The sequence below is a fragment of the Pelodiscus sinensis genome, chromosome 5, assembly GCF_049634645.1.
Source record: "Pelodiscus sinensis isolate JC-2024 chromosome 5, ASM4963464v1, whole genome shotgun sequence".
Lineage (NCBI taxonomy): Eukaryota > Metazoa > Chordata > Testudines > Trionychidae > Pelodiscus > Pelodiscus sinensis.
In genome coordinates, this window is record NC_134715.1 from 11,195,425 (window position 1) to 11,219,229 (window position 23,805).

The following is a 23,805-nucleotide window of genomic DNA, read 5'->3' on the forward strand; positions in this document are numbered from 1 at the left end:
TCCTTTCTTGTTGTGCTGTTCTCTATGATCTTGTGGGAAATGTAACAACAGCCACAAATCTGGAGGAAATAAATCCATTCTCCTAACTAGAAGGATGAGTCTAGATTTCACACTGGTCCCCCCTTGGCTAGATAGATTGCCTTACGGCCTGGATCTAAGCAATTTGCTTTTTTGCCCTGCCTTGTTTGCCTCCAAACCGGAAGTTATTTGCTGATTACTGTCACATGACCACAAGTAACACATGAGAAATGGAAATGTACTATAAGAGGTGTATTTCATCAATCTCCCTGTGTTGCAGGATTAGAAATCAGATCTCACAAAATAAGAACTCAAAGATCTCCCGAGTTAACAACAGTGACAAAGCTGAAAAAAATGATTTAGCTGCCCTACTTATGGGACCACTGAATGCCAGCACATTATAAATCAGCATCGCTCTAAAAGGAGCTGGAGGGGCAAAAGCCACCTCCCATGAAAGCAGAAAAATCTGTACCAGTGATTCATGAATTTTCTGCTCCATTTTCTCCACCAAGCAATCTCTCCATATTCATCATTAGTGAGGGGACAAACTGATTGAGGAAATTCCTTTAGCAACTTAGTGGCTGATTGTGTTGCATGAGAGATATACAGAAAACTAGCAGGATGCTGGAAAATCAAGCCGTTCACCTACACAGCCTATGTAGTTTACTGGAACTGGGTACTCTGCCCTGAGTGATGACTGTCCTTCTCTTCTTGTGTTTTCTCCAAACTAGGACCTATGTACAGAGCTGAAGGCCCATCCACATCCATGTGGACAAACTCACTCTCATACACGTCTTCTCAGACAGATTTGGGCTTTTGCTTAAATTTAAAACTAGATCTGACCCTACCCATAGCACATTCATTTTGGGATTCCCAACTTGAAACATCAAGGGCCTGATCCAAACTAAGGATGTTAAAATGTGGTTAATTGACTAGTCGACTAGTTGATGGAATTTCCGTCAACTAGTCGATATGCACTTCCACATTCCTCCATTGAAATGTACAAGAGCCCCTGCTGGAGGAATGGGAGGAATGCGGAACTCTGCGTACAGCCCGGGGCCAGCGGGAAGTCCCATTGACTCCAGGCTGCACGCAGGTGCCTACTTTGAAATGCACCAGAGTCCCCAGCGGGGCCTCTTGTGCATTTCAAAGCCATGGAGCCGAGGGTCAGCAGGGACTCACAGTCCCTCGCTGACCCCGGGATCCATGCTACACTGCATGCTGCTAGGAGCCTAGGTCAACTACGGAGTCCCCAGCTGACCCTGGGTTCTAGGGAAATGATGCAAGGAGCCTGGGATCAGCTGGGGACTCCACAACTGATCCCAGGCTCCACAACTGCCCCTCTGAAAGGCTCACAGGTGGCATTTTAAAGGGGCAGCCACCACACAGCTGATCCACAGATGAGCTGTGCAGCGGCTGCCCCTTTGAAAAGCTGCCTGGGGGTTTCAAAGTGACAGCTCCGCTGTGCGGTGCTGCCACTTTCAAGTACCACTCCGCCCCTTTGCTGCCTCTATCTTATAGAGGCATAAGGGGGGGGGGAGGATATCAACTAGTCGACTAGTCAAAATACTATCCGATAAGCAAATGCTTATTAGATAGTTGACTAGGCATCTAGTCTTTTACATCCTTAATCCAAACCCCACTGAAGTGAATGGAAAGATTCCCATTAATTTCAAAGAGGTTTGCATACAGCCCCAATGGATGATGGACCCAAAATCACATAGCAAGTCAATGGTAGAACTAGGACAGTATATAGGTTTTTTTCTGAATGGGTACAGTCTGAACTTCCCACACACTACAGTGCTGGCTCAGCTCTGCTCTGTCTGGAGACGCAAGTACTGAGGCTGACAGTATAGGGAACTGTCCTACACATCCTTGTTGTAATTGGCTCCAGGGTAGCACAAGATTGCTCTGCAGGACCAGTCACAGTCTGACCCAGACCACATGTGCATAAGATTATTCAGATGACAGAGTTTCTCTTACCCAAAATTAGGACCCTGTTCTGCAAGGTTCAGAGTGCCAAAGAAGGCGGAGGGTGCTCAGCAGCTCACGGCACCACCTCATAAGAGAACATATATTAATTCAACAGCAGGAGACAGATGCTGGTCCATCTGATCCCACTGAAGTCAATGGACGTGTTGCCATTGCACTCCATGAAAAATAGGATCGGGATGGCTCTGAAACATCGTAAAGGCGGTTTGTTTGGCATTTGAGTTCTCATTTCAAAATAAAGCCTTCAAGATGGTAGCAACATAATCTTGATGTTCTAATGTCCACTATGGAAACTAACATCTCTTTTCTCAAAGCAGCTTCTGATCAGTCACTCAGCATCTTCTCCACTGCATGTTTCACAAACTCTCCAGAATTTATCAGAAGCAAAAATTTCTCTCACCCTCTCCTGTTAGCAAGGGGATAAAAACAAACTGAAAAGCCCAGCCTGATAGAAGGTTTTAATTAGCATGTTCAATCTCCGCATGCAGCGTACGCAGGCCCAGATCTTATTCGTGAGCATGTTGGTTATTCATATAATCAGAGGACGATGAAACAAGAGGTCCTATACATAGAGGGAGCTCTTTAAATCTGCTGTGATGTGAAATACACATGAAGCTGTCAAAGCAAATAAGCAGAGACAGCCTAACCTAATTTGCTACTGCTGATAGTGGTTATAAAAAGGCATCGTGCTGTTCCACCTCACTGGAATTTAAATAGTGCTGTGACGTACATGAGGACAAAGGGAAGTAGCAGAACCCAGGCACTGAAACAGGAAAGCAGCTACTTCCAATAAGTAAACGGGAGGAGTCTGCATGAAACAGAATGATAAAGACCTTGCTCCTGTGTTCCAAGATCTGTACTAGATACCATAGCTAGAGGTTGAACCTCTCGTCTGGCAACATCCATGGTCTGGCATGATTTTAGTTAGCCAGTTATCCACTCACTGTGGGTGTGGCCAAGTTTCCCACAGTACCATAAAATTTGTTCACACCCCATAGCCCTGGCTCTCAGTGCTCTGTGCTGTTATTCAGCTTTAAATGACCCCTTAATGTCTTCTCAGAGACCAGGAAGCAGTGGAAGTGCTGGTAATGCTGCTAAGCATAAGCATGTTTTTTATGCTCTCTCTCCTTGTGCCAGTACAGTCACATTGTGTAACAACTCTAACCCTTTGTTATGAAGACAGTCGACAAGCCTTGGCTAGGTGTAGGCTTACAGAGGGTGTATCAGTACAGCCATACGTTACTAAGCAGCATTGCACACGCTGTCTGTCCCATATTCGCCTCAGTGAAATAAAAATACAGACCCGCTCACTACAATACTGACCTCCCGTGACTTAGCAAATTCTCGGAGTCAGAACCATTCAGGTCCTGAGGATGCCAGACTAGAGTGGTTCATACAGCAACATTGCTGTTTCCTTGAATCAGGGAACGAGGGAAAATTGCAGAGTTTGCTGACGTTCTCACTCTGGCTGTGGAGCACAGGGGGCAGACAGATGTGGACCTGCCCAAGCTAGGAGACATGCACCCCTAGCTGTGCCTGCTGGTGCAGGAGCAGCCATGAAGAGACACTTCTCATCTGGCCCCAAACTGCTGCTGTGCTCGGGTAGCCCCCTCCCCAGGGCAGCCTGCATACTGAGCCCCTCATCCTCTGCCCCTCCCCACAGCAATGATTGAAATGAAGCATGGACATTTTAATTTATTTTCCAAAACACAAAAATTGATTGAGTGCAGGACCCAAGCAATGCCAAGCAAATCGTCTCATTATTTTGTATTTATAGTAGGGCCTAACAGCCCCCATCAACACCAAAGCTCCTACAGTCTCCAGACTGAAGAGTTTACAATCTATGGCTATGTTTACATTACCAAGTTATTTCAAAATAACTAAATTTGAAATAATAACTCCCAAAATAACTATTTTGAAATAAGCTTATTCCTCCTCACAAGCAGGAGTTATTATTTAGAAATAACAGGCGTCGCAGTGTGGATGCTCACCTTGTTATTTCAAAATAAGGGAAGTTATTTTGAAGTTATTCCCCAGTGTAGATATACCCTTTAAGTGCTGCTAGATTGGTGTGGGGTCTGACTAATTTAGGGCTTGATCCAGTCCCACTGATTACAATAAGAATTGGATCAGGTCTTAGTGACTCTCTCTTTGCTTGTGCAATGCTGCTGTAACTTAGCCATTACAGCTGACAGCCCCTGGCTTACTTGGGAAGAGATGTTGGCAAGGAGTATTTGGTGAGGGTTCTTTGCCTCTAGAACAGTTTTTCTTAAATTGTGTTCTGCAGCACATTGCAGTTGGAGGTGTGCCGCCGAGAACAACAGAATTCAAAATGGCCGCCCTTAAAGGGGCAGGCAACTTTTTTTCCCTCGATAACTTCCCCCCCATCGACCCTTCCTCTCCCCTCCCGACCCTTCACTCCCCCACCCCGTTTTTTTTTTTTTCTCTCAACAAAAAATCTTTGGTGTTCCTCGTGGAAAAAAAAAATTATTTGGTGTTCCTCGGTCTTAAACAGTTTAAGAAATGTTGCTCTAGAATTTCCTCCCTGCTTTGGTTCACCAGAATCTGGTTTCATACCCTTGACTAAAAGCTATAAATTTCCCCAGTTCACCCAGGTTTATCCCCAGGGGATGGGGAAGATGATAAAGGATCATGGCACTGTGGCAATGAGAACCATGCTGTCAGGCAGGAGTTGTGGTTTTACTATGTAACACTGACACTGTCTGCAGCCTCAGGAAAGTCACTTTCTGGGTTTCAGTTGCTTCATCTTTCAAGTGGGGGCGATAGTACTTACTTGCCTCACGGCACCTCTGCGAGGATTAAGCAACATTTGTAGGGGGAGGGTCAAGGCACAAGCAGTTAGTTCTAGGACAGGAGTGCTCACCACAGCGCTAGGGCTGGAAGCATTTGACAGCTGGGAAAGAGGAAGGATGAGGTTAGTTTGAGGCAGACACACAGGTCAGGCGATGTAAGGGGCTGGGCCCCTGATACAGAGAGTTCCAGTTCTGCCCAAACACTTAAGCACATTTTCTGTTTGGCAAATATGAATGTAAGGATGAAAACCTGAGTCTGCCAAATTATCCACCTGCTCGCCCCCACAGGGCTAGCTCCTTCTGCCCCCACCATATTCCTTCATACGTGGGGCCTCTCTGCATGAGACAGATACAGCTCCAGTCACCATAGAGTTAGCAGGGTTCAGTCAGACTCTTCCCTAGACAGTCTTTCCATCTTCCTTGAGCAACAGAGTTCCAGCAAGCCTGTCATCCATCTAAAGATCCTTAGCCCGTAGGTAACGGTGTCCAGACATTCACAACTGCTGTTATCATTGCCATTATCTGCTCCTCTTTTCCTCATCTCCCCCTCCCCATAAACCCCAAAGTTACCTGCATGGGGTTCCATGATCGTGTTGCAAATGATTGATAGCGATACAGTTCATTTCATATGCTACCACTGGTAATATTGGTACACTAAATTCATCATCCTGACACATTCATAATACTCAGACACACTACTGTGGTTATTACACTCAATGCGGCTGGATTGTTGGCTAAGTTATAACGTTTATTGCCTAGAGAGAAAAGAAACCAACAGTTTTGCTTCTTACAACTGCCTTCTTTAGCTCCAGTGTGTTAGAATGTCAGAATGTGTCAAACATGGAGAGCAAGGAGCAGGGAGGCTCATATGTTATTTGAATTCAGATTACATTTGCCACTGCGGTGAAGGGAACTTGGGCTGTATATAAAGGAGGACTACAACCTGTCTATGCTTTAGCTAATTGGCTCCTCAATAAACATCCCAATCAAAAGATCCATGAATGATTTTATGAATCTCCTTCCCACATATTATATGATACAAAAATAAAAGCAACTAAACAAGGATTTCCAGATTCGTACTTTCATGTTCTTAACCCCATATTGAAAATATACAGTTAAATCAATGTGTTAGGACTTAAATAATATTCCAGGGTTAGGAATGATTCAAGACATAGGCTGTGCTTCTGTATCCCTGTCCCAGTCTCCACGGGGGGGGTGGTACCTCAATCCTCACTCTCTCAGGCACCCCGAATCCTCATCATCGTGAGCAGGCAGGTGACAGTCCCAAGCCCCTCCCACCATAGGTCGGTTACCCATATCCTTATCTACCCGGTAATAAGTCACTCGCAAGCATGGCTAGTCTTTCAGCCCTGGCTTGGCTTGATCTCCCCAGAGACTTACCTCCCCAGTGCGAGGAGGGTAGGGAGACCTGAGTCCTCCCTCACTGCAGGTCTCGACCCAGGACCCTAAGAGCAGAGCCACCGATCCTCTGTTTGGTTGGTGGGCATGTACCCCACAACTCACCAATCCACAGGTTCCATGTCACCCCGTCCTGGGCCACTTCCTACCCTCCGATCTCCTCCTTTACAAGGGCTCGTCCCAAGGACCGTCCCCTTCATGGCAAGATGCCATCTGGCATAGCCGGCTCCTCTCCGGATGGCCACACTCCCTAGGCCAAGAGACCCCCGCCTTCGTGGGTCCTCCCCTCACTCCAGTGTCCAGGGGCTCCGTCTCGCCCCCGTCAGACGTTCCCCCTTCCTTGCTGCAGAATCCGCCTTTTAAACTCAGCGCCCTGCTTCCAGGATGCCCGCACAAGCACAGTCCTCATGGGCAGCCAGCCAGCACCAGGCACTTCTGTGCATGCATCAGCAGCGGCCCATGAACAACCCCCGCAGCACTTCAGGGGAGCCGCTGCCTGGATGTGGAGCGCCTCCATTCCCTCTCTGACAGTGCGAGGTTCAGAGGGCTCTGTAGCTTGGGATCCTGACACCCCGTCACAGTCCCTTAATAATCACACTGTAAAACTGTGCCACATAGATCCAACCCAAGCTGGTGGAGATTCAGGCTACATCTACACTACCATAGGAAGTTGACTAAAGCTATGCAGCTCTAGCTACCAGAATAACGTAGCCAGAGCCAACGTACCTTAAGTCGAGTTACCGTGGGTTTTACATCATAGGGGGCTGACACGAGAAACTCTCCCTTTGGCTTCCCTTTCTCTTCTCACGTGGGGTAGAGCAACAGGGTCAACTGGAGAGTGATCTGTGGTTGGTTTAGCAGGTAGACCTGCTAAATCAACTGCCAATGGATTGATCTCAGAACATATCTGGGCTGGGTAGATGTACTTCTATCTTATGCATCTTCGTCATCCAAGTCTAGTCAGCAACAGCAGCCACTGCTGCAGCTCCTTGTCTGAAAGCAAGGGCACCTGGAGCAGCTGGAAATGTAGGCATCTGCTATTAAAGTGCTGTTTAAATAGATGGTGCCTTTGTAATTTGTCTATGCGATCCCAAAATCCTGGGTGTGCATTTTCAAGCCTTTTATTTCACATCTATGACTTGTTGTATTAGGATGCTCTAACATCTGCCCTGTGTCTGCCCAGCAGAACGTGGTTTCAGACATCTGTATCTTGCTGTGAGGCCAGTGAGTAATCAAGTTGGTGGAAAACATTTGGAGAGGAAATTAAAAGCTTTAAAAATGTTTTAAACACAGGATTTTGGTGGGTAGCTGAAGGCAATGCCTTTCGTCCTGCAAGACCAGGCTTCCAGTCGAAGACGTGTAAAATAAATTGGCTGGGTTCCATTTATTCCTACTGAAGAGGGCATTTAGCCTATTCACAGACACAACATGATTAGTCAGGCTGAACTTCCGATGTTGCTCATCAAAGAGTCATGGATCCCAAGGCTTCTCAATTAACTTTTTTGAAAAAACATGCCCATGACTATTCTTTCTGGCTTTTGCCTTGCCATCTCAGCATAACAAAGTGGCAGGAACTGCAATCATAATAATTCTTGTACCAATAATGGCAAAATTGTGTGAAGGGACAGAGGCAGCCAGTCTGAGTTAAATAGCAGACACAATGTAAACACTAGAAAGAAACAGGGTCCATGAGATTTTGTGGGTTACATTAATTATTGCTTGTACAGCACTGTCAGGGCTGTTCCCACTCTGGCACTCCTAGTGCAGAATGTGAAGGCCCCCAAGGGTATGTCTAGACTGCATCCCTCTGTCATCAGCGGGATGCAGATTAGGCAGTTCGACATTGTAAATGAAGCGGGGATTTAAATAACCCGTGCCTAATTTGCATAAAAATGGTCACCATTTTTGCCAACTCAGCACTTTGTCAGCAAAAAGCGACAGTCTAGAGGGGGATCTGTCGAGAGAGAAAGCCTTTTTCAACAGATCCTGTAAACCTCCTTGCAGGAGGCATAAGGGATCTGTCGAAAAAGGCTTTCTTTCTCGACAGATCTCCCTCTAGACTGCTGCTTTTTGCCAACAACATGCTGAGTCGGCAAAAAGGCGGCCATTTTATGCAAATTAGGCACGGGATATTTAAATCCCTGCTTCATTTGCAATGTCGACCTGCCTAATCTGCATCCCTCTGCTGACAGAAGGATACAGTCTAGACATACCTCAAGAGAGCTTAAAAACCTTTGCCTCTATAGACACTGGTTACCAAAACTTCCCAGGGTCACAGATTCCCTGGCTCTGAGAAATGAACAAACAAGCTGCCACCATCAAGTGATGTTTTTATCCCTAAAGTCAGCGGTGAAGACTTGAATCCCCCCTCCCCCGGGGTACCCCAAGCTGAAAAGAGCTTGAAAAAAGAAAAAAGAAAAACAAGCTGCAGTCTCTGGTAGCTTATCCCTCAGTCGGAGGCATGCAAATACACACGGACAGACAGACCTTCCAGGATACAAGAATCAAATCATCACATTACAAAAAGTGATTTTTATTACAAAACAAAAGATAAACTTGATAAAGCAGACTTGGTTGATAGATGTTACAAAGCAACAAAGGAAAACAAATTAAAACACAGAGAAAAGTCTCTGGGCACAATGCAAGATGGTAAATGGGGAGGGGATGCATAGATTCACAAAGAGCATTCAAACCAAACCACAATAAAGAAAAATACCCTGATCACAACTAGATCCACTTTTCCTTTTTTGACTTTCAGTCATTTCTTTATTCAGTCCACTTCTATGCCCCAAATTCCTTGGAGATATCGTAGTCCTGCCTGGGTTTAAATCATTATGTCTCTCAACTCCTTGTTTTTCTCTCCCACACAAAAAAAAGCAGGCAAGGAATCTATATCTAATTCAAATTTCATCCCTCTATCTCGACTGGCTCTCCCAGCCCTCTAGCCAACACCTTTGCAAGCTACCTGAGTTTAACTCCTTAGTCACCAGGTGCTGGCCAACACCCCTCCTGTCTATTAAAAGCATTTTGAGTTCCTCTGACAAAAGGTGCTACAAGATTGCTAGCATGGTCAAAAGATACGTTCAGTTGAGTAACGTCAGAGAGGTAGTACCAAGAGCAGAAATAAGAGGGCTAAGGTGGAGAAGGTAAGTAGAAAAAAGCAGAGCTTCAAAGAACTAATCTAGGGTATGTCTACACTACCACCCTAGTTCAAACTAGGGTGGTTAATGTAATAAAAGTTGCAAATGAAGCCTGGGATTTAAATATCCTGGACTTCATTTGCATCTTGCCGGGTGCTGCCATTTTTAAATCCCCGGTAGTTCGGACTCCGTGCCCGCGGCTACACGCGGCACAGAGTAGGTAGTTAGAATTAGGCTTTCTAATTCGAATGACCGTTACACCTCTTTCCACGTGCCGCGTGTAGCCGCGGGCACGGAGTCCGAACTACCGGGGATTTAAAAATGGCGGCACCCGGCAAGATGCAAATGAAGCCTGGGAAATTTAAATCCCGGGCTTCATTTGCAACTTCGATTGACTACATTAACCACCCTAGTTCGAACTAGGGTGGTAGTGTAGACATACCCCTATTTAGTGTCTTAGAACGGGGATCTTGGCACAAAATTAGAGGCACCAGCAACGGAGAAAGATCAGTTCACTAGGCAGTAATGGAACCATAAAAAGGAGAAACACAGACAGGTGTTGTTATTTTGCTGATTCAGGAAGATAGAATAGTCAAGTGTTAAAAAGTGTCAGGAAGAATAATGGAGAGAAAGACTGTTTGCAGTGTAGTAGTAGCCATGTCAGCAGAAGCAGCAAGAGGGTTGTTAATGACAACGCCGCCAGATACAACAATGAACACCATAGAAATACCAATAAAAATAAATGTGGAGGCGAGCACGCTGTGCGGTAGCACTAGGCTGACATCTAGATCAAGATCAAAATCAGCACATTGTGAAAGGAGATCCAAGAGATGGCAGATTTCAATTTGTGTCTCCTTCTCAAGCAAATAAAAACCTTATGTATTTCTCTACGGTGTAGCTAGTTGTCTGTTAAATAAATATATTGGCTTCCAATTGCAGAATATATCTAGAGTACAGTATTTAGATTGTAGATACCAAATGTTTGTCCCCGCCCTTGAAAATAGCTGAAGTCCATTTGTAACATTTTCCTACGTAATGCAAACTAGGGATGTTAAGAAGTGGGTAATTTGCTAATCGTGTCGTCGATAAGGGAAGGCAATTAAAGCGCTCAGTCTCGGCTCACGTTGGGTCCAGGAGCTACCCCAGCTGTGGCTCTGCATTTAAAATGTAGTTAGAGCCAGGAGGGCAGGCAGCCCGGCTCAGTCCTGGCTCAAGCCAGGTCCGGGACCACTCCCACTGCGGCTGAGCCGGGCTGCCTGCCCCATCTGGCTCCTACACATTTTAAATGCAGAGTTGCAGTGGGGGTTGGTCCCCTGTTGCAGCTCTGCATATAAATGCATGAAGTCAATAGCATTAACCAATAAGCTTTTGCGTACCGGTTAGTCGCCTAATCGACTACACTATTGCATCCCTAATGCTCACCAACAGCTTCCATAGAACATACAGAAGCAGGCAACAGCCTTATAAAATTGAACTCACTATAGCTTTTCACATGTTTCTGGAGACTTTTCCTCAAAAGCATCTCCAGGAAGAAAACAGAACAAGATCCCCTAGCCTCCGGTTAATAGGATAGCAATGAAATTCTGTCCTTGCTGGCCAGAATGGCTCAGACTTCTGCATTAGAGGTTAGAAACACCATTATGGACTTCACAGTGCCTCAGTATATTTCTGCCATGCAATTAATTGCCAAATTATACTGTATCCCATTGGGTCAAAATAAAATTGCATACAATCATTTGCACTCCTACAGAGAATGTTTATTTTATATGTGCTGCATTTGCACTTGGGAATGCAAAACCTCCTTCTGGACTTTTAATATTCTAGGAAATCCATAATACATTGTGTGTCTAATTAAACTGAAATCACATATTAAAAATGTGTTATCCACACCAAATTTGTCTTTAATTGATTTTCTTCATCCATTACGCTTGACAGGAATTACTCAGTAATCACGCTTTGGAGCTTTTCTTTCCTAACAATTCATGTTTACAAATGGCACTGGCTAAGAGCTCATGATCCCACTGATTTCTGAAGACTGGCCCCCTACACCACCACTGTTAATGTACGACATGTATGACTGACAAGGGTTAGATGTCTGGGCTTTTGGTGCTGGCAGTCCCCAAGTCAATCCCTTCAGAATCAATCACAGTGCCTCTGTAGGGAAGCACAGTTCTGCTGAATCTGCAGTAAAGGGACCAACCTCTACAAGCAAGTGTGCCTAGAAGCAGCATTTCATAATGGGCACGTCTAGACTGCGAGCTTCTTTTGAAAGAGAGCATATAGACCTCAAAACTGGATCGAAAAAGCGCTCTGCTTTTTTGAAAGAGCATCCAGACGACTAGGATGCTCTGTTGCAAAAAGGTAACCCGGAACCACTTCTGGCAGGGTATTAGGGCAGCAGCTACTTCCAGGTGCTACAGCCTGAAGCTAGCTGAGATGGGTGCTTAAAGGGACCCCCTGGACAGCCGTTTCTCTGCTGCTGCTGCTGCTTGCTTGCCTACCTCTCCGAAGGATAGCAAAGCTTTTGCAGCATGTGCTCTGACTGGTGGGACTGCCTGGTCCTGGAGCAGTGGGACGACCAGCAGTGACTCCAAAACTTCTGCATGAGGAAGGCCAGCTTCCTGGAGCTGTGCCTGGCTCACCCCCACCCTCCAATGACAGGACACCTACCTGCGGTCCGCCATCCCCCTAGAGAAGAGGGTCGCTATTGCCGTGTGGAAGCTGGCCACCCCTGACAGCTACCACTTGATGGGACACCAGTTCAGCATGGGGAGGGCCACCGTCGGGGCCCATCTTGGTGGAGGTAAGGCACTCTCGGGGGACAGTCTCTGCGGGGGGAAGGGGATGGAAAAAGGGGACAATTGGGAAAGGACAGGGAGACTGGGGGCAAGGCCCAGCCCCGGGAGGGGCATGGCGTCTTGGCCTCACCCAGCCCTGCTGCTGGGGGCAGAGGAGGGGGTGGCTTCGTGGGGAGTGGCTCCTGGGGTCTTTGGGGAGGGGAGAGAAGGGGGATGGGCACCTCCCACGGGCTCAGACACCCCCTCTCATTCTCTGTTTTGTGTTTCTATGTGTCCTTCTGCAGGGGGTGAGGGCCATCAACTCCATGCTGCTGCACAGGATCATCCACCTCGGAGACATGGACCCCATCGTGGCCAGATTTGCTGCCCTTGGATTCCTGAACTGAGGAGGAGCGATTGACGGGACACGCATCCCAATCTGCACACCACCCCATCAAGCGGCCCAGTTTATTAACAGGAAAGTACTTTCCAATGGTGCTGCAGGCCCCTGGTCAACCACCGGGGACAATTTACAGACATTTGTGTCGGGTGGTCGGCCGCACACATGATGCCCGCATATTTAGGAACTCTTGCCTGTACCGCAGGCGGCAGGCTGGAATATTCTTCCCGCAGCGGGACTTTGCACTTGGGGACCTACAGATGCTGACTTGCATCATGGGTGATGCGGCCTGCCCACTGATGCCATGGCTCATGAAGTCCTTCACTGGACACCTGGACTCGAGCAGGGAACAATTTAATGTGCACCTGAACCGGGCTTGGATGCAGGTGGAATGCACCTTCGGGTGCCTCAAGGGCTGGTTCAGGTGCCTGCAGGGGCGGGTGCTGCCTTGTGCATGCATACATGGCCATGTGCTATGTGCCACTCGTCAGTCCATGTGGGGTCATGCATGCACCCTTGTGCCCAGCGTGCTTCCAGCAGTGCCTGACAGGGGGAGGACAGCCCTCCCAGGGGTTGGACGTGTGTGGGGCCTGCCCCCAGTCTGTGAGCAGCAGTACATGTGTGCTCCAGGACTGAATCCTGAGACCACGTGGTGCACACTGCCACTGCACATGCTTGCACGTGCACGGCCAGCTGCACGTTGTTCAGGCTGAGCATGCCGAGTGACGATCGCGCCCCAACCCCTGTGCACCTGCCTCCCCCAGCCTGTGTGTGTGCCAACCTCACAGCACTCACCTGATGTTTCCTCCCTGCCGTCAGATGATGCCTGGGAGGTGTCCTGGCCCTGGGGAACCGGCTCCAGGCTGAGGGTGACGACTCTGACTGTGTCCTCCTCCTGCAGCTGCTGGTCATTGTCCTCCTCCTTCTGGAGCTCCGGCTGGGTGACCACAATTGTCTCCAATCCCAACTCCATGAGGATGTGTGGAGACAGGGCTTCCCCACCCCCTAGGATCTGGTGGAGCTCCTGGTAGTAAGGGCAGGATTGTGGTGCTGACCCGGAGTTGGAGTTGGCCTCATGGGCCTGAGCATAGTCCTGCCGCAGCTCCTCGACCTTTGCCTGGACTTGGTCAAGGGTGCAAGGGTGGTGGCCTCTGTGGGCCAGAGCTTTGGCCATCCGGCCATAAGTGTCGGCATTTCGGCGCTGCGACTGAAGGGCCTGGAGGGACTCCTCCTCAGAGCTCCAGGAGGGCCTGCATCTCAGCCCCCGACCAGGATGGGGCCCGGCGTTTGGTGCCCCTGGGTGGGTCCTGGGGCAGCTCCCTGGAAGGGCCAGGCGGACCTCGGGGCCTTGTGACTGTGCCATGTCTGCTGGCTGGTGTGGCAGGGAGAGCTGCATGGTCAGTCTGCTGCCCTGAGGCTGACTTCCTGCCACAATGTCTTCCCTGGGTGTCTGCAGCTTTAAGTCCTGGCTGGAGACAGGAACTATAGAGCTGTGATTAGTGTAGACGGATTGTCCACCAAGGCAGCTGTGCTTTTTTCTGGAGGCCTCTTTTTTTTGAAAGAACTGCCTCTCCCGCGTCCACGCGTACCTTTTTCCAAAAGAGCTCTTTCGAAAAAGGCGTTCTTCCTCGTAAAATGAGGTTTACCAATGTCGACAAAACCCCTGCGTTCTTTCAATTTAATTTCGAAAGAACGGGATTGCAGTGTAGACACAGGTGACGTTTTTTCAAAAAAAGGGCAGTTTTTTTCAAAAAAAAAAAAAAAAAAACAATGTAGTCTAGACATACCCCTAGTTCTGAACCGTTTGCACAAACTGATTGGCCAGGAAGGCACCTTTTGACATGACATCCACTTGCCTGGAGAGCCTTCTGTGATTCCAGCCAAGGGGAGGATAAAGATGAAGGCCCCTCATTATGGGGAGCCATTATGGGGACTCCACTTCCCCAACCAGGACTTCCAGGAAGTAACATATTTCCTCTCTCCCTCCGGAAGGGGGCTGCTGTGAGGCAGCTGCCCCACTGGGGCAAGGGCAGGTTAAAATCATGTGGGAAGGAGCATGCACAAATCCTTCCATTCAGGAAGAGGCTTCTATGGAGCCAGTCGAAGCGTGGCTTGCTGGAGACACCCTGTTATAAGGAGCAGTGGGCAGATGGAAGGGGAAGGTGCAGGACTGGTTCCCAGGGAGAAGCACCTTGGACAATGAGATGCTGGGCAGGCTGAGGGGAGCTGGAGAGGAACCTGAGCCTGATACCTGCCAGCCTGCAGCCTTGAGACAAGGGCCAAGGAGCTGCAAGGGGAAGTGGCTCAGGGAACAGGAGGCCGTTAAAGGGGAGTGAAGGGGGACAGGACAAGGCTGCTGCCAGAGGGGCCCTGGTTTGCGGCCCAGAGTAGTGGGAAGGCCTGCATCCCCTCCCCTTCTTCCTTGCACCACACACTGCCACCGAGAAGAATGGCTTGTGTAGTCTGTGGCTTGCCCCAAGGCAAGGGGCTAGACCAGGGGTGGGGAACCTCAGGCCTGGAGGCCGGATGTGGCCCTCAGCTTGCCTGGATCCAGCCCCCGAAGCTCAGGGCTTCTCCCCCTCCCCCCCGTACTGGGGAGCCCCCTCACCACTCCAACCCTTCACCTCACCATGGGGCTGGATCACACAAACTCTACCAGCCTGGGCTACCTGAGGTTCTGGTGTGCAAGGGGAATGTGGGGGGTTTTCACACCACTGAGAGGTTTTTTTCTGTATGTCAGCAACCCCTGGCCCAGAAAAGGTTCCCCACCCCTGGGCTAGACACTGGGACTGCAGTTGGTTTTGTGGCAGGTGTAAGGACTGCAGATACCCCCAGAAGGGGGCAAGAACGGAGGAGTGGTCACTGCCGGAGGTCAGTGTCCTGAAGAGGATGCGGCAGTCTAGTGAGCATCCTGGGTCCAGAGCCAGAGGGTGGAGATACAGCAGTACTGAGTGCAGAGTGATGACTGGCAAGACACAAGCCATAAGGCAGCAGACTCCATGGACAGAGCTAATTCCTGGTGTGACCAGCAGGAGGCACTGCAGCAGTGAATTGTCTCCATTACAGAGACCTAGTATGGGCCTCTCCCCAGGGGTGCAGCAAGCAGAAATCTCCACTGTCTCTCTGCTCCTGCATGTTGCTGCCTCCTTCCCACCATTTTGCTGCTGAGGGGAAGAGTGGAACCTCTCCACCACATTGGATCTATGACTGGAGTTGCTAGAGGCTCCTACAATACAAATAATAAGATCTAACTCCCAATCCATTCAGCTCCACATGATGCAACCCCCCCCAGGCAGCTGTTCAGCAGCTTACTACAAAACAAAATCCCAGTGTTATGTGAGTGAGCTAAGCTTTGCTCAGAGAGGAGCTTCTGAAGCTCATGGCAGTACAGGAAGGCGTAACAGCTCAATTCCCTTGTTTAAATGGAGGTATTCCCATTGAAAAGGGAGTCCAATTATGTTTGTTGGCAGTGATCGCCATGTTGTTTGGTTATAGCTACAAGAGTCCACCATGTTGGACAGGGTTCTTGTTCCTCCCAGAGGAGAAAAAGGCTGGAAAGTTGGAAAAACCAGAAAGAGAAGATAGGAGTTGTGAGAAGATGGGAATCCATATAAGGGATTCCCATCTCCTAACTCTCACTCAGGCTCTCTCCAGATTTCTTCTCAGATGAAGTGGGCTTGAAGCCATCTCCCTGAGGCAAGCTGTCTCTCTCTGAAAGGATGCAGTAGTTGTCAGCCTGAGACAGCTGCTCACAAGTTGAAGCAGAACATCTCGGTGTTTTTTGTTTTATTAGGGAGCACACATGCACTCGCGGATTTATTCCACTGAGCTAGGACTCACCTGCACATGGGACAGCGCAAAGGGTAGAGGCTAGTCCCGGAATCCTGATCTACCATTGTTCCAGACCAGTCTTGTCATCCTGGAGCAAGTGATTGCCAGCAATCCACGACACTGACACTCGTGAGGCAAGGTAGAAAGTTTCCATCATTTCTCTGTTTCCCTAGCTGTGTGTATGAGGTGTGATCGTTTCAGTCCTCCATTTTTTATCCTCTCTTCCCTTTCCTTCCTACCTCAGTTCCTTGTATTCGTCTGTCTCCTTCCCTCTACTAAAAGAAGAGATTTTGGTTCAATACCCGGGGTGGCATATTTTACTTACTAAGTCAGCTCTGAGAGATGGGCTTAAAGAGAGAACCTTAGAAGGAGGCCTGTAAAACTTGTCAGTCTTCTGGTCAGAGCCTTGGCCTCATCCTTTTACAAAAGTTCATGAAGCAGTATCATAGGTCTTGGTTCTGCTGACAAGAAACCTTTCAGTGCTTCTCATCGTAGGCTGGGGTTTCAGATGGCGCACTGCACTATTATGACTCTTGAGTGGCAGATGGCAATGCCTTTCCAACAACTTATGACCGGGACACAGCATTATAAGACCCATGAGGATGAGGACATAGAAAAGATAGATTAGATACCACATAAAAACAGCTGCTAGGATGAGATAAATAAAGAGCCACTTCCATTCTGAAGGCAGTGCCAAATGTCACCAAGTAATAAATAAAGAATTACAATCTCAAACTATTTTTGCTGACAGAGCACAATATCAGAGACAGCTTTAGAGAGAAGAATCTATCATCTACAGAGCTGCTAAAAAAAAACCCAAGTAAATGAGGGCAGGGCTAAAAAGTCCCTAATGGATAAAAATGAAGGACTATAGCAAAATAAAATCAAGATTGCCAGGATGTAGATTTATATTCTGGCAGTCAGTAGCTTTGGAAATAAGAGAGCAGGATCATATTAATAAGCACTTAATTGAGTGCCAGTTTTGCAATTCTCTTGGTTCATTAACTTGTTCCAGGATGATTAGGAAATAAATATTTTTCTTACTAATGCAACCATGGTAATTTGATTGCTGTATTAGAAATTAAGCCACTACATTGCCTCTGTTTTCCCCCCAAAACAATGTAATGCTGCAGAAAGTGGAACAGTCTTGCTAGGCAGTCCAATGATTCCCATAATACCCTGCTAATAATAAATAGCCAGCTCTGACATAGCACTTTTAATCAGTAGTTCTCCAAGTGCTTTATAAAAGATTTCAAGTATTATCCCCATTTTACAGATGGCAAAACAGACACATGGAGGTGAAGAGACTTGAGCAAAGTCATGCAGCAGGTCAGCACTAGAGCCTTCTGAGTCCGTATTTGGTGCTCTGTTCACTAGCCACATTGCCTCAACCCATAATTGGATGAATTATCTCTAAGAAGGAGGAAATTTCACCCTCCATGTTCAAACTGGGCTTTGGCTAGGCCAGTAGGGCACAATTATAATGACATGGGAGTCTAACAGTAAGATTCCTGAAGTGTATTAGAGCTCCAGACAATTGCTCCCTTTCCAGCTTGCTTGCCTGAACTTTAGACGTCACATTCCAGAAACTCACCATCCATTCCAAGGTTAAAGGGCTAGAAAGGAGATTTTTTGTGACTGTATTTTTGACATATTATTTTTAACCCTTTGGGTCCTGTGTGTGAGGGTATTTGAATAGTTACATCCTTATATAGTTCTTCCAGGTATTTAGTGTTTCTGGAACCTAGTGAGGATTAATACATTTTCTTCCACACTGAGTCTTGAAGAGCACTTTGCAAGGGGGAAAAGAGCACCCTGGCTGTTTTTCTCAGTACTTGCTACAGAAAGAAACTCACCAATCCAGGTTTGGGTTGAACCCCCAAAGAGGCACAGTGTGCCAAAGGAAAAAAATATTCTCCTGTCAACATAGCCGTGTCTATGAAAATCCGGTAGCACTAGGGATTTTTTTCAATAATTTTGTGTTCTAGTACTGATTAGTTCATGGCCTCATCAAGTGTGATCTATTATAAATGACTTACATGCTTATTATTGACAATGTAGTCAGTGGGAAGTCATATTCTTTGCACTATGAACTCATGGAGTGTCAGTAACATAGCTTCAGTTATTACTGGCACGTCACTGGAATTACAGCCTTTGCTGTGTTTTAAAGAAGAGACTCTCTCATTAGGAACATGAAAGATCAGCTGAGATGTAGTCCTTGGCAATTAATCAGGCCAAATGTTTATTAACGTGCCTTGTAGATGATGTTCCTTCTCTAAACTGACACCATTCCTCTATATTGTCTGCATTACAGCAGGAAGCCATGGGGAGCAACACTTATTTCAACGGATTTAATGGTCACCAAACACACACAAGGAAGTGCAGTGAGCAAGTGAAGAGGAGAGCTAGAAAGAAGCAAAGTCCACAGATATTAGTGAACTGCTTTGAAGTCACAGCTCTTGACGGTTGGACAAATTCAAGGATAACATCCTATGGGGGAAAAAGGGGGTGGAGGGGAGTCATTACTTGCTAGGCCAGGGCCTTGTGTGGCTACTCTGGCTGGAATGTCTGCTCCAAACCAGCATATGCCAACTGAGGGTGCATACCAAATATTGGTTACTAAAAGAAGAACATCAGGATGTAACAAAGTCATAAAAGCCAAACCCTCTGACTGCCAGGAAGCTGATATTAACTCAAAGTCTAATGTTCTGTGTACACTTTGTAGAACTGGAACTCTGGCATTTGCAGAATGCTTGCAGGCTGCACAACAGCTCACTCCACGGGCTCCGTCTTTGAACATCAAGGGCCAGCTTTTTAAAGGTACGTAAGTGCCTAAAGATGCAGATAGGCACTGCATGGGATTTTTAAAAGCACCAATGCCTCAAACTCACATTGGCTTCAATGGAAATTTGGCCCTGGGAACTTCTGACAAATTTCATTAGGCCTCTAAATACCTTTGCAAATCTGATCCCAAATCAGTTTCAAGGTGTCAGTCTTCATGTTCAAGCCCCTGCAAGATGAGGACTCTTGAAAGGCCACCTCACTTTCTCAGGGACTTGACCTCCTTTGATAGCTGCCCTTTTCCTGAAGAGCTGAGCTAGCACTACTAAGGTGGAGAGTCCTATACAGAAGTTGAAATGTTTGCAGCAGCAAGATAACTATGAACGTCAGGGCTAAATGCTAATCCTCTTGGACCTTTCCCGCTCACACAGCAGCTCACAACCTAGTGGCATCTCTGAAGCACACACCTCTAGTCTCACTTAGCTGATTCCCCCAGGGAGATGTTGCAGTGAAGGAACTCTCCTGCTGTAAAGCCACCTTTTAGTAGTTCTTAATTCCAGAATGGAGTCAGATCCGAGAGCACAGAACAGAAGAGACAAAAACATCTTTCTCTATCACATATCTTCAACTTCTTTGAGCTGCCTCACAACACGAGCCATCCAAATGAAATGGTTTCTTCTTAATGATAATCCCTCCATCTTTAATACCAGATGATTCTGTCGCCCAATAACTCCATAGCTGGAGCTAGCACTACACTCTGTTAAAAGTATATTCACATAGCCCTTTGGCTTTATTGCAAGCCCCTGATATGCAGCAAGGTACCCACATTACATCTAGAACATTTATGGCATGAGGGGAGGGAAACTTGACAAACAGAGAACAGACATCATGGGCAATACACGCTTTCAGATAGCATTCAAGGAACCCTGACTATAGGAAATCTGTGCCCCATACACCCTACTAGACTAGCACTTCTACAGAGAGATACCCGATTAGCTAACAGAGATTGCACAATGTCATTATGGTAATGGGGCCTCATCAGAGTATTTATCTTCCCTTCTATCAACGTAAAAAGAAAAGGAAGATTTAAAGAGGAACAGACTTCCAGGAAAGTATTTTTGCTGTCTTTGAAGACAGAGGAGGAGCTAACTCAGGATGTCAAATGAAACCCCACCCAGGAAACATATTATCTACAGTTAATCTTAATATGATTTATTGTAGCATATTTAATTTTCAAACTAACTTCTCAGATTTAATTCTGCAGTCTATTATGCAGAATAGTCTCTCAAGTTCTCTCCTTTTAGTTATAAAACAAAGACATTAGATGTTATCTACTATAATCACATATACTGCAGCATTATGACAAAGCATTATAAATTAAGTTTGTCAATTCCCACCAACACCCCTCTTTTGTTACTTTTCGATACAACATGCTAAACTGTTAATTAATGCAGAAAATGCAAATAATAGCAGCTATCTTCAGTGGCAATTTCTCCAAAAGCAACTTGTATTGCAATTAACATGAGGGAGAACTGGAATCCAATTTGCATGCTATGCACTGTCCACTCCTAGCAGAAGACCGTATTGTTGTTTATACTTATTCAGGGCTGAATCCTAGCCTCTCATCTGACAAGAGGGACAGCTGTTAGCCAATAATAAGGCCTCTGCCTTTTTTGGTTAACTTAGGAACATTTGGAAACTCAATACCATATCCTTACATACAAAACTAAGTGTCTACTCAGCCATCATTGTAGTCATGGCAACCTACAGCAGGGAAACCTGGCAACTTGAGAAAGCAGATGCTCAGAAGTTACATGCATTTCATCCCAAGTGCTTGCAGAGAATATTAGGAGTAAGTGATGAAAGAAAAATGAACGATGAGGTCAGAAAAATGGCACAGCAAGGTCTCTATCACAAATAATTTGAATGAGAAGACCTCGATTGCTAGGGCATGTGTTATGACTAGATCATAACCAACTACCGATTATGGCTCTCAGTTGGAAGCCAGAGAATCCAACAAGAAAGAGGGGTAGGCTTGGGATTACTTGAAAGCATACAATTATCAATGACATAGAACAATTTAATTTGAAATTTATCACAAGACAGATAAGCAAGCATGGAGGATGTGGGTAGCCCAATGTGCTGAAAAGCATGGGATGGACTAAGGGTCTTTTTTGGTTGCAAGATCATCACATTTTCATTTGTAGCTGTTGCTAACAACTGAAACTGGCTATAACCACTTCAAGTTGTTTTCTTTGGGGGAAATGCAGTGATAAATGTATTGCAGTTCTAAAAAGCTACAAAATCATAAAGAAATTAAAACAAAGAACGTAAGGTGCAGAAAAATTATCATTGTTTGGTGCATTCTGGGTTTGGGTTGTTTTTTTTTTTTTTTAAACTATTCATTTCACTCACACCAGACAATACATAAAAGCACTGATAAGAGAAACTTTTCTTTCTGAACCAATTAATATTGATTCTAAAAAATCCTCTCTTTTCTGCCTGAAAATGTCTATTCTTACCAATATTAGAAAGAGTGAAAAGCGAAGCAGTGAAGAGGGAAAATAAAGACTCATTTTCTTAGTTCATCAAAATAGATTGGACTACGATGAGGAGATGTTTTGGGGAGTGATAGAATGGAGACAATAGTTCTTTCACTTACAAAACGTAAGCAGAAATAGTGTGGCATGTACAGATTGCACAATAGTCAGGGCACTCCAATGGACCATGGGTTATTAATGACTCTTCCTATTCACTTTATTTATATCTAGTCTACAGCCCTGCTAAATGATATTCAGCCATTCACTTCCAAACCCACTCATGTTCTGTAGCTAGGATGGTTTTGATTTTGTATAGCTGGTTTTCCTGTTGCACCAGACTCTGGGTTTGGCTTGCAATAAGCAGGCAAAGGTGTAAGAGGCTGTGCTTTTTAAGGGCTCTGTTATTTGTCTCCTTGTCATAGCTAGGATCTTGCTCCCCATTCTAAGAGCCTCTAGTCTCACTCGCATATGCTCCTCCTGAAACCTCTTCACCTGCATCACGAGAATGGCCATACTGGGTCACACCAAAGGTCCATCTAGGCCAGTACAGGCCCATACACAGGAGGGGGAATGTGAGGGGTGAGAACGCACACTTTCCCATGGGTCCATGGGGCTGATTGTGGCCAGGCTGAGCCAGAGACTGATACAGGTACATATGGATAGCTATAGCTACAACCTATGAGAAAGTAAAACCCAGCCAGAAACCTTTCCTGCCACATACCTTCGGTCACTAGCAATTTCTAGCTCTGATCTGGAAATAGCTTCTCCCTCTCCAACTTCCATTAAGCTTTTTTTAGGGGAGGATACACAAAAATTAGAAAAGTTTGGTGGAGATGTCCATGGTTAACAAGACAAGGTCTGCCTTTTGGGGTGGGAGAGAGCACCTCACTCATCTATGTCATTGTCTGGGCAACCACAAACTTTGGGTCTGGTTCTGGAGTAAGGAGCACAGCCCTCCAGCTGGGCCTGTTAGTGGGTGCATCCTCTTTGGGGGTGCTATTAAACAGTCCAAATGATAGGAAAATACTATCCCAACTCTCTTCCTTAGAATCATAGGTCATCTGACGAAGTGGGCTGTGCCCACAAAAGCTCATGATACCATCTACATGTTTTGTTAATCTTTAAAGTGCTGCCAGACTATTTGTTGTTTTTTAAGTTTATCCTGTAGAGACTAACTTGGATACCCCTCTGATGCCAGGTTTTTAACGCTGGAAGTTTCAGTAACAATTAGGCTGTGTCTACATTGGCACCCTTTTCCGGAAAAGGGTGCCAATGTAGACACAGCCTTACTGTTTACAACTGAAGTGTAGTATGCTGTAATTCTCATAATTTATGACTTTTACTTTGGAGAAACTTCATTGCTGTAATCCAGAAGTGGTGCTTTGAAGTACATGACACACTTCAAATAAAATGTGTTTCCAAACGAAGACCAGTCATACGATTAAGCTGTATGGCTAGTTATTACAAACTGCCAAAAAGTTTTGCTCTGATCCCTAACATAGGATTGAAAGCAACAGCTGCACAAGTTCTTCCACTGGTGCTGTATCGGTGGTGTTTGCAGCGCACAGACCCAGGAATGGCCCCTGTGTTCATGGGCTTACATAATTTCTGTTCAATGTCACAGGACAGACAAGCATAATATCCCACAATTGAACAAAGTCCTAAAGCAGCTACTGCCAGCAAGGGTACTAAGAATCCTGGGATACACCTCAAGAAGCATAAGATCTGACTAGAGTCTGCATAATGCAGTATGGACCCATCAGCATGGCCATGAGACGTGGGTCTAGCTGTTGTATACAATGTAATGTGGACGCTCCAACGCAGACTTGCAGGGTGAGTCCACAGATGCAGTGTAGACATACCCCAAGGCCTGCCTCCTGGCTTGACAAACCTCAAAGGTGTGATGAGGCTGACTGTGACAAGAGTTCTTTAACCACTGTCTGGCTGGCAAGGAGATCATCCGCCTCAGCACGGGAGCGGGGGTTAGTTTTTTCCAATGGAAATCTCCAAATTCTCTACAAACATGGGAATAAAAATTACAAAAAAATCACCAGAAAGTTTATTTTGGACTTTGGTGAATTTTTGACTTGGTCT